At 41.4% G+C, this 13919-nt stretch overlaps 1 protein-coding gene across 6 annotated transcripts in view; it reads left to right on the top strand.

Annotated features, from left to right (window-relative positions):
* Positions 1 to 13919, top strand: part of MAP3K13 (mitogen-activated protein kinase kinase kinase 13) — an 86719-nt gene that overhangs the window by 11141 nt on the left and 61659 nt on the right. The gene's annotated exons all lie outside the window — the stretch shown is intronic.

The raw sequence follows: 13919 nt of genomic DNA, 5'->3' as shown, positions 1-13919 counted from the left end.
GCTCTTGGAAGCTAGACTGCTTAGTGAAAGAGGTGAACCAATGGGAACATGGATATTTTTTGGTGAGTGGAGGAAACACAAGTGTGTTATTTGCAGGATGAGAAAGTTAAGTTTGTAAGACAAACTTTTGCTTAGTTTGGTGAATGTATTAAACTAGGTAAGGCGTTTTCAAGTTCTGTTCCAGTCGTACCTCAAATGATATTATCAGCGTTCAGAGTAGCTGAAGAAGAGTACTTGCAGTCAAAGATGGTAGATTAATTTCCCCAAAGTAAAGAACATAATGCTTGAATGAAATTAAATCAAAATTGTATTTTGTAAAGTTTGTGATATCGTTTATGTTATTTTTGTACTCATCCCCTTAGGGCTGTAGTCAGTGACTGTACAGTATTGTTTTAAAATCCTTTAATAACAGAAATCAAAATGGGAAGTGTCACATAAGTCCTGTACTCAACATTGGAATAAAACTAGGATTTCTGAGACAAACAGTTAAGGTTTAAAATATCTTGGTTTAGACTTTACTGTCACTTTAATAAATAACATATAAAAGGAAGCCATGAGCCTATGTAAGCCTAAGTTTGCCTGCTTAGCAGCATTAATTCAGATTTTTAATTAGGCTAATAAATTTGCTTTTCTGTTGGTTACTTTATTGATAATTAATTTTTCTATTTTTTGGTATGAACAACCTAGCACCTAGGAACTCAAAGCTAATAGTGGAGTGTAAATGGTGAAAAATAGGTCTAGGTGTTTGTCAGTTGTCATTCTGTCTGCACAGAAATTGTTCTGAAATGTCCAGCATTGGAGTCATAGGCCTCTTGTGCGCAAATCCTTTCGGTGTGAGGAAAAAGGCCTCGTAGAAATTCAGTCTGCACTGAACTTGGTTTTCCTGTGTTTTTGCAGATTTGAAGCTGTATCTCACTATCCATGTGAGTTTCTTAAATATTTGTATATGTGGTAGTGCTGATGAGCCTCTCGTGAGTGTAGTACTTGACAGAGATAGGAGGGGATGCAATGTCAGGGGGCCTTACTACTGGAGGAAGGAAAGACTTGTAGCTGGAGAGAGAAATACTGTTCACATTAATTTGAGCTATTTGGTCTCTGGTATAATCTGCACAATTCTGCATAAAAGGATGGTTACCTGAAACCCCCAGACCAAAAGGTGTTACCAGGTTCTAAAAGGTTCTCTGGTATTGACTAGTTGCCTGTGTTTTGCAAGTCTCTTCTTCAGATTCAATAGGATGAGCTGTGGAATGTTTTGGGAATGTGTATGGGTAAATTTATATACATTAGAGCCATGGGACTTTTATATGGAAAATTATTCCTGGATGAAAGTGATTTGCAGTACTGGGTCCATGTTCCTGAATCAGCAGCTTTGTTTCTGATTCATTTTTCATTAATTGTGTGTTGCCCTGAGTGTTCCTCATAGCTATGTGTAGGGAAAAGTAATACTGAAGTGCTCAAAAGTACAAATAGAGGTCAACTGAATATCTTTTTTTGTCAGCTGGGACAGCTGGATTTTGAGTTTCTTTTGTAATATGTAGTTAGACACTGAGAACTCCTAGAAGACTTTAAATAGGAATTTGCTATTGATGTTTCATGCTTTCTACCTAATAATATGGAAGCTAATCTAATGCTACGGAAAAGTCGGATGTGTTCCAAGATCTGTAAGCAAGCTGAGTGTTTTCTATGTATATGGAAAAAACCATCAATTTTTAGCTGTACTGTGTTTGCGGTCTAAATATTCAAAATATGCTTGTAGATCTTGGAGTGCTGTAGTTTCTTCTACATTATGTGTTCCTTTTATGTAAAGAGGCTGTGAATGGTTACGTATTTGTATAATGATCTTCAGCTGTTTTTAGAGGGAAGGATGTTTTAAGTGCAGTCTATGAATTCTGCACAAATAACTATCTGTATAATAATCTCCAATATTAAAAAGTTCTTGTGATGTTTGAGTGATTGCAGAAGTCCGTAGTTATACTACATGCTGTTCATGTGTGGATGAAGGATGTTTTGAAGGTAAAGATGTTATCTGTGAACCCTTTTGCCAAAAAAATCTTGAAAACTAGGGAATCTCACTTGGAAATACTTATTCTGGTGTAGTCTGTACTTTTCTGTTGATGTGGATGAACAGAAATATCTCTCTTTCCTTTTGCTCTCTCCTCTTTCTTCTGCTTTCATGTTGTGTGAAAAGTGCAGCTTTAATCTGTGGAGAAAGATTGTGCAACAGGGTAAAGAAAGAGGGATAGTGAAAAAAGGGTATTTTGCTGCTATAAAGCTTCTTTGTTCTCTGAGGTCAGGAAGAGCTGAGCTCCCAGTGATTTCATAAGCTCTTCTATTACCTGTTCACATACTGGTCAGTAAGCCTAAATGGATAGATCCTCCTCTGTATGAGTCATTAGGTAAATATCAGGCAGTGCTGCTATTCCTGATACTGTCTGCTCTGAGTACTTGCTCCTATTTCTTGCTTATTGTTGACTTGCTAATTTCTTAGCTGCTATCACAACCCCAGCAGATTTTGTCAGCACAGGGTCTTCTCATGGTGTGCAGTTGTAGAGGGAGACCTCCATTGGAGTTAGTAGCTGTTCCAGCCTTGTTAGAGGATATATTTTCAGTGGTAGCTGGAAAATATTTGGAGATGTTTCCAGTGAAACAGTTGGTACTGATTCTTGGCTCAAAGCCTCCTCTTGATCAGAGGATGCATCATGGTTTGCCAGATGGCCTGCAAGCTGGATCTGGTGCCTGCTCTGATTGCATCCGTCCTGCAGGACAGGGCACTGGAGGAAGTGCATCTCTGGCCTCCCATGGGAGTGCAAAGCACACTGTGTTCAGAGCTGTTACTAGAGCAGGAGGTGTCAGCAGTTCATTCCTGCTTGACTGCCTTTAAGGACAGCTGGCTGCTGCAGATACGGCTTTAGCACTGGAGGTCTGTGCTTCTCTGGCAGCTGCTGCAGCCAAAGGGTGGCAATGACAATACGTTGCTGTCTCCTTGAAGAGGAGATTTGCAGCTTACATGGGGGGAAAAGGCACTTCAAGTATTTGTGCTCACTGGGAAAAGCTTTACTAGGGAAGGAATAGGGCATGTTATCCACGGCCCACCCAGGTACTATAAGACTGGCTTCCAGTGTGCACACATTCAGGTATTGGATAACCACTGGGTTTTGCTGAGACTCTGGATTCATGTCCGTTTTTCATATGGAGTAGACTGTAGCAGGCTTTTATCCTAAGTGTAAGACCTTGGATATCCATCGGGGTCCCTGTTAGCTTTTCTCCCTTGTCTGTCTGTCCCTGATGTGTCATCACTTGTGGCCTTATAGGATTTGAAAATGCCTCAGTGTTTCTGGATTAAATTCTTGCCTCATCGGGAGAAAAATTTGCCACCAGTTTAACCTGAATCTTGACTAAATATGGACAGTTTGAACCTTGGGCAAAGATTCACAAACTGGATGATCCTACCCAGCCAGAATCAGTTGCCATCCTTATTTTCTCTGGGAGAGGGAATGTTTCCAGTGCTGGACGGCTGAGACCATTTTGGAGGAGCTGTCCAGGCCACTAGAGACGAGAGCTGCGGAGAACTGCATAAACTTTTAGATACTCCTTTGCTATTATGGATACTGTCTTCAGGGCATTGCTTGTCCCCTTCTGCCAAGGGGAGCTCTTCCAGCCATCTCTAGAGATGCTTAAAGAAGTCCAGCTAATCTTGGGGTTATCTCTTGTTTTCAGGACATCTTGAGGATTTCATGTTATAAACTGAAAGCACAATAGATGCAACTCAGTTGCAGTACAAGTAGTGTAAGCAGCCTGAGACACACCAAGTTTCCTAGAGGAAGATCCATCAGATTCATTCCCACATTGAGTTTATAGCTGTTGTCAATGTTACTGCAGTGGATTTGACAGCTTGCTTGCTAGATGTACACAGGCTTTTTTGGTTGTTTCATTTGCTGTGTTGGGAACCATTTTTTTTGCTGTAATTGGATGTGAAATATTACCACTGGGGACTGATAGGATTCACTTAACAGCAAAGGAGGCTGTACTATCAACATTAGTCTGAGGCTTGCTGTTCTTAGAGCTGTTTTACACAGCCACTGCACTGCAATTAACTTCCCATGAACAAAACTTCAGGAATTCCTGATCTGGAACGTCACTGTGCCAGAAGGAGTCTGCAGCCCACTTTTGTTAGAGAATAAGTGTCCAGACTGAAAGCCACCACACGCTTTTATTTTATTAAGATCTGCTATTAAGAAAATCTGTTTTGGTAAGCAGAGCACAACAAGTTGTCATTTAGTTAAGGGAATAAACTGTAAAAACCTTTTATCACATCGGAGGGGAAAAGGAGGTATTGCTTCAGATTCCTGTGGTGCTTTTTCCAGCTTCCCGAGTAAAACAATTCTATTTTTATGCTATATTTTTCCTACATTTAAATATTGTGTGGATGTATTTTAAAAATGTTTAAAATAAAAAAAAAATGTTATGATTGTGTGTAATGATTAGATACTGATTAGTATGAAAGAGGTGCAGCATTCAATTCAATGTAAATTTGCCAGGTACCGTTATTTGTCTGCATGTTGCCTTATCAAATAAGAAGATACTGTTTCTCAAGCACGTTGCACTTGCCATCGTGAAACAGAATTACATTTCTATTAAAATAATGTTTGCTCAGTGCTCCCAAGTAAAGGAGAAGTTTAGTATTACTGATAAGGTTGACAGTAAACTTTTACTTAGTTCATTTAGCACTTGACTTGGTCTCCACTCTCTGGTACATCAGCGTTGCATTATCTGTTATTTTTGAAATAGCTGTGTTTGGAAAGGTGCTCAACTCTTGTGTTCAGATGTCTGTTAGCATAATTTATTTTTCCTTGAAATCTAAACACTGTCTTTGAGTTGATGCATCTTTTTAATCTTGAGCAAAGTGGGGTTCTGGTTTTATCTTTTTAATTTACGTAACCTTGATAAAAGCAGCCAGGTTATGCTGGAGTCAATTTGATGATAATAAATTCCTTCTGTTCTTCTTTCAGCCACAGTGAAAATGAAATAAGCTAAATTTCCTGGCTGTTCTTCATGCCTTTTTGTCCAGAAGAAAATTAAGCTATTTTGACCTTTCTCTGACATGTGTAGTCAGTGAAGATGAGGGCAGAGAAAGGCTTTGTAAAAATAAATGAAGTCGATATTGGTCTTTCTAAAATTGTTATTAATGCACTCCAGTATGCTCCAATTAAAGTCACACCCTGTGAAGGCAAGTGCAGGCAATCTCAGCTGCTATTTCATCTACCAATGCGTTAACGTGTTTTCAAGTTTTTGTTCCTGTCTTTGAAGTGCTCTGTCACAGAGGTTTTGAGGTAGTGGCTCTGAGCAGGTGTCGTGCACCTTATGGCGAGCTTTGTACTGCACCTCAGCTAGAATATGCTTGTAGTGCCAGAAAATCAGCTGTGCCGAATCTGAACAAGGCTGGCTGAAATCAGGAGCATATCCCTGCCAGTGATATATGTACATGGATCAAAAAAAGGCTTGCAATAAGCTGGAGGGTTTCAAACTTTAACACTATGTATATACCTTTGCAAATACAATTGCGTACCTTTTTGTGAGAGGATCATAATTCTTTGTGAAAGTGGAGAGGAACGGTGTCTCCTGTAAACAGTACTAGACACAATACTGCTGAGGTTAGAAAAAAACAAAAAATAAAATAAAGCCAAAAAGCCCCACCCAAACCCACTTGCTGATCGAATGGATGTACTAGTGTGTTTTACTGTGTATTTGCTAATGGCAAGGGAGGCTGCGGAGAGCTTCAGTTGCCAGTCCTCCTTTGTGTTTAAGTTGTGCTCACCTGGTCTATATCGCAGTAAGGGCTGTGAATTTGTTCTCCCAAAGGAGTCTTGTAGAAGAGATGGTGAGTACCACAACTCGGGGTGCTGGGGCCTGTTTCATTAGTTCGTGACAGGGGTCTGCACGCAAACTGAAGCCTGCTGCTGGCAGCTACCTAAAAGTGTTATTCTGTTCCTGTGCTGATGGTGGGGGAGTCATGCATCTCATGGATTGTGCATTTGCATTGTGCATTGTAGCTGTAACTTACAAAGTAAAAACTGAGTGTGCATAGTTCAACACTCAAAAACTGATAGTGCGTGTGCTGCTACTTCGTAATGTTTCTGTTGTATTTGAAGAACTGAGCTGTATGGTTTTAAATTGGTTGTGTTTTCTCCTGAGATAACAGTTAAGGGGATGCTTTAATGTTTGTTTGACAAAATGTTGCAGTGGTAGCAGAGGATATTGTATTCTTGGACCATGTAATTTCAGGTCTAACAGAACTCCTACTTATACTTTGGTACATTCCTGCTTCTCCACTGTATATTTTCTAGACAGCTGTGCATGCACTGGCTGAGGTATCTAAAAAGTGATTATGCTGGTATCTTTATTTGCTCTGCCCTGTACTGATATCAGCCTTCAGCCAGCGCTCTGTTTCCACTCAGGATGGGCAAAGTGGAGATGGCAAAATGAGCTTGTGCTTAATTCCTTGCTTGTGGGTGGGGGAGTATTGTGCACTGAGAACCCAAACAGCATAACTTAGTGGTGAACTTGAATCATGGTTGGTTGTTTCAGGTATAGACTCCAGGAAATTGAAACCAGCCCTGATTTTGCCTGATAGAAGAGTTTCAAAACTTAGGTAATATGACTCAAAGGAAAGGCTTTTCTGGATGCACTTTTCTTCTAGAAAGTTATGATACATTTATCTAGCATGCTGTCCCTTGCATTTAAAATGATTGGCAGTTTATGGGAAGTGCCATCTGAAAAATTCAAGGGATTTGCTTTCTCACAGTATATAAAAGAAAGCTTCACTTTGTTGTTTCTGCACCAGAAACGGCAAGGCTCTGTAATGGAGTTAGGAGGTATGCCACTGCAGGTTTTAATTTTGGTTTACTCTGAAAAGAGCTCATATCTTCAGAGGTGCACATGTTGTAGTTTGAAAACTGCTACTGCTATAGATGAGTCGAATGAAATTCTGAATTACATTGCTGTGAAAAATGGAGTTGTACAGAAACACTTTGCATCCCTTAAAAAAAAATTAATGTTGGTGCAATGGTATTGATATCAGGCATTAGATGATACAAGGTTAAGGTCAGAGTTTGAGAAGAATATACCCTGCCTACTTAAAAATTTCTCCCCTCCATTTTTTGGGAGCTGGATGAGCTAGCCTAGATTAAAACAGGCTGAGGGAGCAGCAGGGTAGCCAGCTTTTGAAAGTCAGCTGCATGCCTAAACTAGTAGATACAATTCTACATTTTATTAGTGTGTAATATTTACTAAGATTTCTGTTCTTAAGTATTCTAAATGCTTCTGCATATTGCTTAAGAAGATGGGAAAAAACAATCTTGCCTAAGAAATAACTATGTTTTAATGTTGGGTAGAAATGTAGCTTATTGGGATGTCTTGGAATGAATGCTGTTAAATGAACTTTGCTATGTGTAGCAGTGAAGAGAATTTTCTGAATTCTATTAACACTGAAGGATTTTTATGCAAAAAGAAAATACATATATATATGGCTATAGACATGTCCAGCAAAAATGGGCAATTTTATTAAACCACAAATTTAAGGGAGTGTTAGAATGGTTGCCTGGGGCTTCAGTATGATTTTTCAGTACTTTGGATGGTTAATACAGAATAGCCTGACTGCTAGGACAGAGAAGCCAGGAATAATTTTCCTGTCCCAGTTAAGTCAAGAACTATCAGAGCAGTGGAAATAAGGTTTCAACAAGAGAGGAAAAAAGGGTGAAGGAAGTGTCAGCTCTCACTTTTGCTAGTGAGAGGGGAGAGTACACAAATGTACCAGAAGTTAGAAGGGAACAAGAGTGAGTAGCAGTTACTGGTGAAAATAGAAAATAGGCTAATGTTGCCAAAGCATATAAGTGGATTAGGAATGATTTTCACTCTTCCTGGTGCTTTTTTTTTAAAAAAAAAAAAAAAAAAGGCAAACTGTATGAGTGTTTGCAGTAAGACGTGCAGGTCAAAGGAATATGTGATTTTCTTTGACCTGCATGTTTGTCAAGAAAGGCTTCTTCTCTATTCTCAAGCCTGATGCTTGAGCCATTATCAGTCATTTTTCTCCAACCTAATACCACCGAATCGCACTACACTGGCTACACAGGAGGCCTATCATGATCCGGTAGCTTTGCTTCCTGTGATGCTGGGAGCAGGGAAGGTACAACAGATAAGAGACTCTAGTAAACCTCTTTCACTGTCTAGCTAATACTTAAGCATTTGGAGGAGTGACATCAAGTACTTCTTAATGTACCTTTCTCACCTCCTTTTCCTAAGGTATTGTATTTTTCTCCTGCCATGTCTTGAGCTACTTGATTATGATACTGCAATAGGAGTAAAACTTCTGAGCAGCATATTCAAGGACCAGGAGCTTGAAAGGTGGGCTTGTGTGAGAGGTCTCTTTAACTTTCTCCTTGCAACAGCCTGTAGTGACTTACTGGGAGTTACTCAGTAAGCACAATTTCTAGTCTCTTTTTGAAGTGCGAGTGTAACAAGACAACTGGAGGGAATGAAAAAGTGTAATGTAGAAGGCCAGGTATTAGACAACAACCCCACCCCACATGCAGCTGCATATGCGAAGGCTGTTTGCTCAGTAGCCGCGACCAGTGACCATTACGCTGCTTGGCTGTCAGCCTTTTAGTCCAAGTCAACTTTTAATAGACTACCTGTTAGAAGAAATGATGGGGCTCTTTGATAAAGGAAAAGATATTCTGCTCAACTCTTCTTTGCAAGGAACTCAGCATTGTGCTTAAGGATTTATCTTCAGGAATAATTTCTGATGGTGGTGTATCTTTTATTCTCTGATCAGCAGTCTGGCTGATATATGAAGCCATGAATTTTTCAAAAATGACTAAATCCTGGCATGGCTTCATGGGTAATCGGTAGCAATACCTCCATGGCTAACTCTTGTCTCTTACCTGTGCAGACTGTTGGCATGTCAGGATCCATGCAAAGAGGGACGAGGAACCCAGCTGCCATCTTCAGAAACCATCATGCCTCATTCCATCATTCAGTGATTCCCTTTGACAAATAGATTTTGAATGTAATAGTCCTGAGCAACTCATTTGCTTGTTCTGTCCTACCCTTAGCCCATTTTAGGGATTTTCTGTGTCATGCTCTTACCAGAACAAGAAGATGCACTGGTGTGTTTAGGCTAGCAGGAGGTATTACAGGGCCTAGGGAAGAGACTTCCACTGCCTGTGTTTCCTCATTCTGAACTGATGATCTGTCTGGAGCATGAGAAACTGCTCTCACGCTTGGGTAAAGGTACAGTTCCATCTCTCACTCTCCCTGGTCTAAATTTTTCAGCATCAAGGTTAGTTTCTGCGGTTCTCAGATTAAAATATGTATCCTCTCGTGTAGTTGAGATTCATTATCTGTGCATCACATTTGCTCTTGAACTAGTCAGAGCAATGAGGCTATTTCTGTAATGCCTCCCAATGAAGCATGTGGGAAGGAAGAAGTTTGATCAACCTGTTTCTTACACACAAGAAGATACAAGGCAAACCGAAAGGGGAGGCAGAAGTGAGCATTAAGTATTCTTTTCTTCTCAGCAAGCTCTTCTAATGTGCTAAAGAAAATTGTTCTTCATGTCATCTCGGATAATTGTATTCACAAAAGCCAACCTAGAAAAATCATACCTGTATTAGGCACTAACCATCCACAGTCAAAGTCTTATTTTGTGCCTTTATCTTGATTACCTTTGTTACCTTGGGCACTTGGCAGGAGGAAAAAGCCCCATCATTCTGATTGCTTCATGTTTTCAAGATTTTTTTGAGAGAAAATGTTTCCTGAGCTTCGTTCAATCTCTGAAGTAGAATTTGGTCTTTCTGGGAATCGTGTGAAATCAAGCGATTGCCTGGAGCAAGAGAATATGTACTGAAGCTGCAACAGCAAAGACCTTGATATCAAAGGCCACCTGCTATCACTCTCCATCTCTTCATCCTTAAGTTTACCAGGTTATAAATTCAGCTTGTCATCTTCCTATATAATGGCTAGCAGTTCTTCAGCAGATGAACAGGACAGCTTCTCAAGGATTCTTTTGTATTTATATCCCAGCCAGAAATCTCCTCTTGTGGAAACCTCAGTGTAGTCTTCACAAGGCATACTGAGTTGTCTTTTGGCCTTCTTTCTGGATGCCCCTTTTACTGTTTTCTTGGTCTTCCTGGGGACAGTCAACAAATCCATGTCAGCATGTAGCTTTGACCTTCAGGTTTGCAACCCAGCTTACACAGATACCTGGTAGGAGTAGAAAAAATGTCCCACAACTTCAATAGTTTTTTCCAAAAATTGCTTTATATTGATCAGCTCGTGTGAAGAATCTCTTATGAAAATGAACTCCTGAACCCTTTCTGGTTGAAGAAAATGGGGAAAAATGTCTGACAATCTATATTGATGTGGCTGAACTTCACACACACACAGAGCATTGTTTAACCTGTGTTTTCTGTTCATGGTGTGTATTTTATTGACTATGCTCAGTCAGAAATACATTCCTAGCAAGCTGGGATTGTATTTTTGGAGTGAACTTTATCAGTGTTGTAAAACTGATAGAAAAATCTTGACTAGGATCACTGTCCATGTGCAGGTCTGCAGGCTTGCGATTCACCTCTGATGTTTTGGTCACAACCCTTATGTGGTATTTCCTCACCCTTGAATATATGACATAAAGGACAGAACACCTTTTCAGTCACTTTGCTTTTAAGTAGCTTTAGTAGTTGAGTATAGCTGTTCTAAAATGTTTTTTTGCTTTCAGCCTAAACACAAACACAGTGGCCCCTTCAAGGCTATGTAGGTTCAGATATTGCGGTATATGCAAGGTGCAATCATTTTTTTGTTTGTTTTGTTTTGTCTGCTGTTTGGCACATGAGAGGCTCCCATGGCCCCCAGCTGCTGCCAACAATTAAAAACAATTACCAGTCCCCAGCGGGAATTAATGTTTTCAGCCAATATTTACAGCCGGTTCTGTCCTGGAAGAATGGAGCTACTGCTGCTATTGTCAACTGAAGATGTAGGGAGGCTTCCTTTTGGCTCTTCAGTGAGAAATAAGATGTGAAATATATCTCTGGTGGTGGCTGTTAGCTTTACTGGTTGCCCAAGAAACACTGCAGAAGGTTTTGCATAGCTATGGCTCAAACTACTTAATATATCTGTGCTTTCTTCTGAGACAGAGGGTCCTGATATGGGGAGTAACCATGGTCACCTTGATCCTAGTAGGGAGGGATCCTCCCTGTAGTTGAATGTCACAAAGTATGACTAAGGCTGAGTCTCCTGGAGGTGTTTTGTGAGTCTGTCCATGAACTGCTTCCTTGGAGTGTTCTCCCTTCTGCAGCCTTTATATGAGGGCAAGGTCATCAATCAGTGTTTGATAAGATATGGGACAACTGTTTTGCTTGCTCAGTACCATCCATCTTTTATTCAGAGTAAGAGAGAGTTTCTCATGAGAAAAAAATAGCATGATTGTGTCACAGGAGATTGCAATTACAGTAGAATCATATCATAATGTGTCAATGTAAATATGTTATGTTTTCTGTCATTTGAGTAGCATGGCACACCAGCATTTTGGTTGTCATCTGTATCTTTTTAGTATTGGATTTGGCTTCTTTCTCCAGAGGCCTGCAAAGGTCACTGTTCTGCAAGGAGAAATGCCATGTGCCATCAGCTTTCGGGAAGGTGAAAATTCAGAGCAGCCAGCAGTGAAAATTGAGGTCCTGCTTTATCAGTGGTGATACCTTCCTATGTAAGGTGTTGTGCTGGTTTTGGCTGGGATAGAGTTAATTTTCTTCATAGTAGCTAGTATGGGGCTATGTTTTGGATTTGTGCTGAAAACAGTGTTGATAACACAGGGATGTTTTCATTACTGCTGAGCAGTGCTTACACACAGTCAAGGCCTTTTCTGCTTCTCACACCACCCCACCAGTGAGTAGGCTGGGGGTGCACAAGAAGCTGGGAGGGGAGACAGCTGGAACAGCTGACCGCAGCTGACCAAAGGGATATTCCATACCATATGACATCGTGCTCAGCATATAAAGCTGGGGGAAGAAGGAGGAAGAGGGGACGTTCGGAGTTACTGTGTTTGTCTTCCCACGTAACCATTACGCATGATGGAGCCCTGCTTTCCTGGAGATGGCTGAACACCTGCCTGCCGATGGGAAGTAGTGAATGAATTCCTTGTTTTGCTTTGCTTGCGTGTGCGGCTTTTGCTTTACCTATTAAACTGTCTTTATCTCAACCCACGAGTTTTCTCACTTTTACCTTTCCAATTCTCTCCCCCATCCCCCTGGGGGGGAGTGAGCAAGCAGCTGTGGGATGCTTAGTTGCTGGCTGGGGTTAAACCACGGCAGTCCTTTTTGGTGCCCAACGTGGGGCTTGAAGGGTTTGAGATAATGACAGGTTTGATTGGAATGTGCTAGATTGAATTTATAGCTGTTATTGTTGTTTAAGTATTAATTGGCAGGCTCCTGTGCTTGCTGTGGGGCTTGCTTTCCTTACTGTATATTAGTCTAGTGCTCGTTAGTGGCTGCTTTTTGCTTTTGCTGCTTGCTGTACTGTTTATCATCTTAGTCTGCTGTGCTTGGGAACATTTTGATAACAGCAATGGCCTTGCACCTGGGCTGGCAGATGGCCAGAGCATTGCTGCTGTTTCTGTGCTGCTGTATTGGGCAGGCTGGAACTCCAGTGTGAATTCGAGTTGAAGGGACTGTGACCTGTGGATGAGTCCACATGGGAGCAGGACACCCCGAAGCGTCTGTAGCCTTGGATAAGTCCATGCCAGAGTAGGTACATCTCCAAGCATCTGTGGCCATGGTTATGTCTGTGCCACAGCAGGTATACCTCTGAAAGGATTGTGGCCCAAGGATAAGTCCATGCTGCGGCAGGTACACCTTGAAGCATCTGTGGCTGTGGATAAGTCCATGCTGAAGCAGGTACCCCTTGAAGCATCAGTGGCTGTGCATGAGGTCATGCTGGAGCACTTCAAAGTGTGTGGCCACGGCTAAGCCCGCAACAGAGCAGGTACTCCCCTGGAGGGACTGCAGCCATGGGTAAGGCCATGCTGGAGCAGGTATCTCTTTGAAGGCATTGTGGCCCATGGATAAGGCCACACTGGAACAGGTGCACTTCAAAGAGACTGTGGCTGTGGATAGGTCTATGCTGCAGCAGCAGGTATACCCCTGGAGACACTGTGGGTCATAGATAAGGCTCCACTTGGAGCAGGTACAACCTTAAGGGACTGCAGTCTGTGTCCAAGCTGGAACAGGGGCAAGGGGAATAGTTCATTGCAATGTTAAACCTGATGGTCTGGTCCAAAGGGACCAGGGGTGGAGACTGTAATGGAAATATCTTTAAGTTGTTGTAACCTGGAATTTGAGTTGGATGTTATGGGAATTACTATATCAAGAACCCTTTGTTGTTAGCCAGGCCAGGAGCAAGGGGAGGAGTTCACTGCAATGTTAAACCGTATAACCTGGCCCAAAGGGACCAGGAGTGGAGATTGTAATGGATATACCTTTAAATTGTCATAACTCATGATTTGGGTTGCATATTATAGGAATTGCTATAGCAGGAACCACCTGAACCAGTGGAGGACAAACCTTACAAGAAGCAGCGCAAGTACAGCAGTGACCCGAACTGAGCTGGCTTTGGTGCCCAGTAACTCCACACAACATGCCACCTCTCCTGTCCTGAGCGACCACCATAATAGATGGAGCCCAAAATCATGGACTAAATGAACTCAGTGGACATTTTGTGGACATTTATGGACATTTTACAGACATTTCACAGGGGTGGTCCATAGACTAAGGGAATGATATCTGTGTATTGTATCAAAGGATGGGAAGAGGGGTGGTGGGTAATAAGAATGTATTGGATAGTGTGGGACCTGAGCATGGTGTAAATGGTAT

This window comes from Ciconia boyciana, chromosome 7 (assembly GCF_034638445.1).
Source record: "Ciconia boyciana chromosome 7, ASM3463844v1, whole genome shotgun sequence".
Lineage (NCBI taxonomy): Eukaryota > Metazoa > Chordata > Aves > Ciconiiformes > Ciconiidae > Ciconia > Ciconia boyciana.
This window is presented reverse-complemented; position numbering and strand designations above follow the sequence as displayed.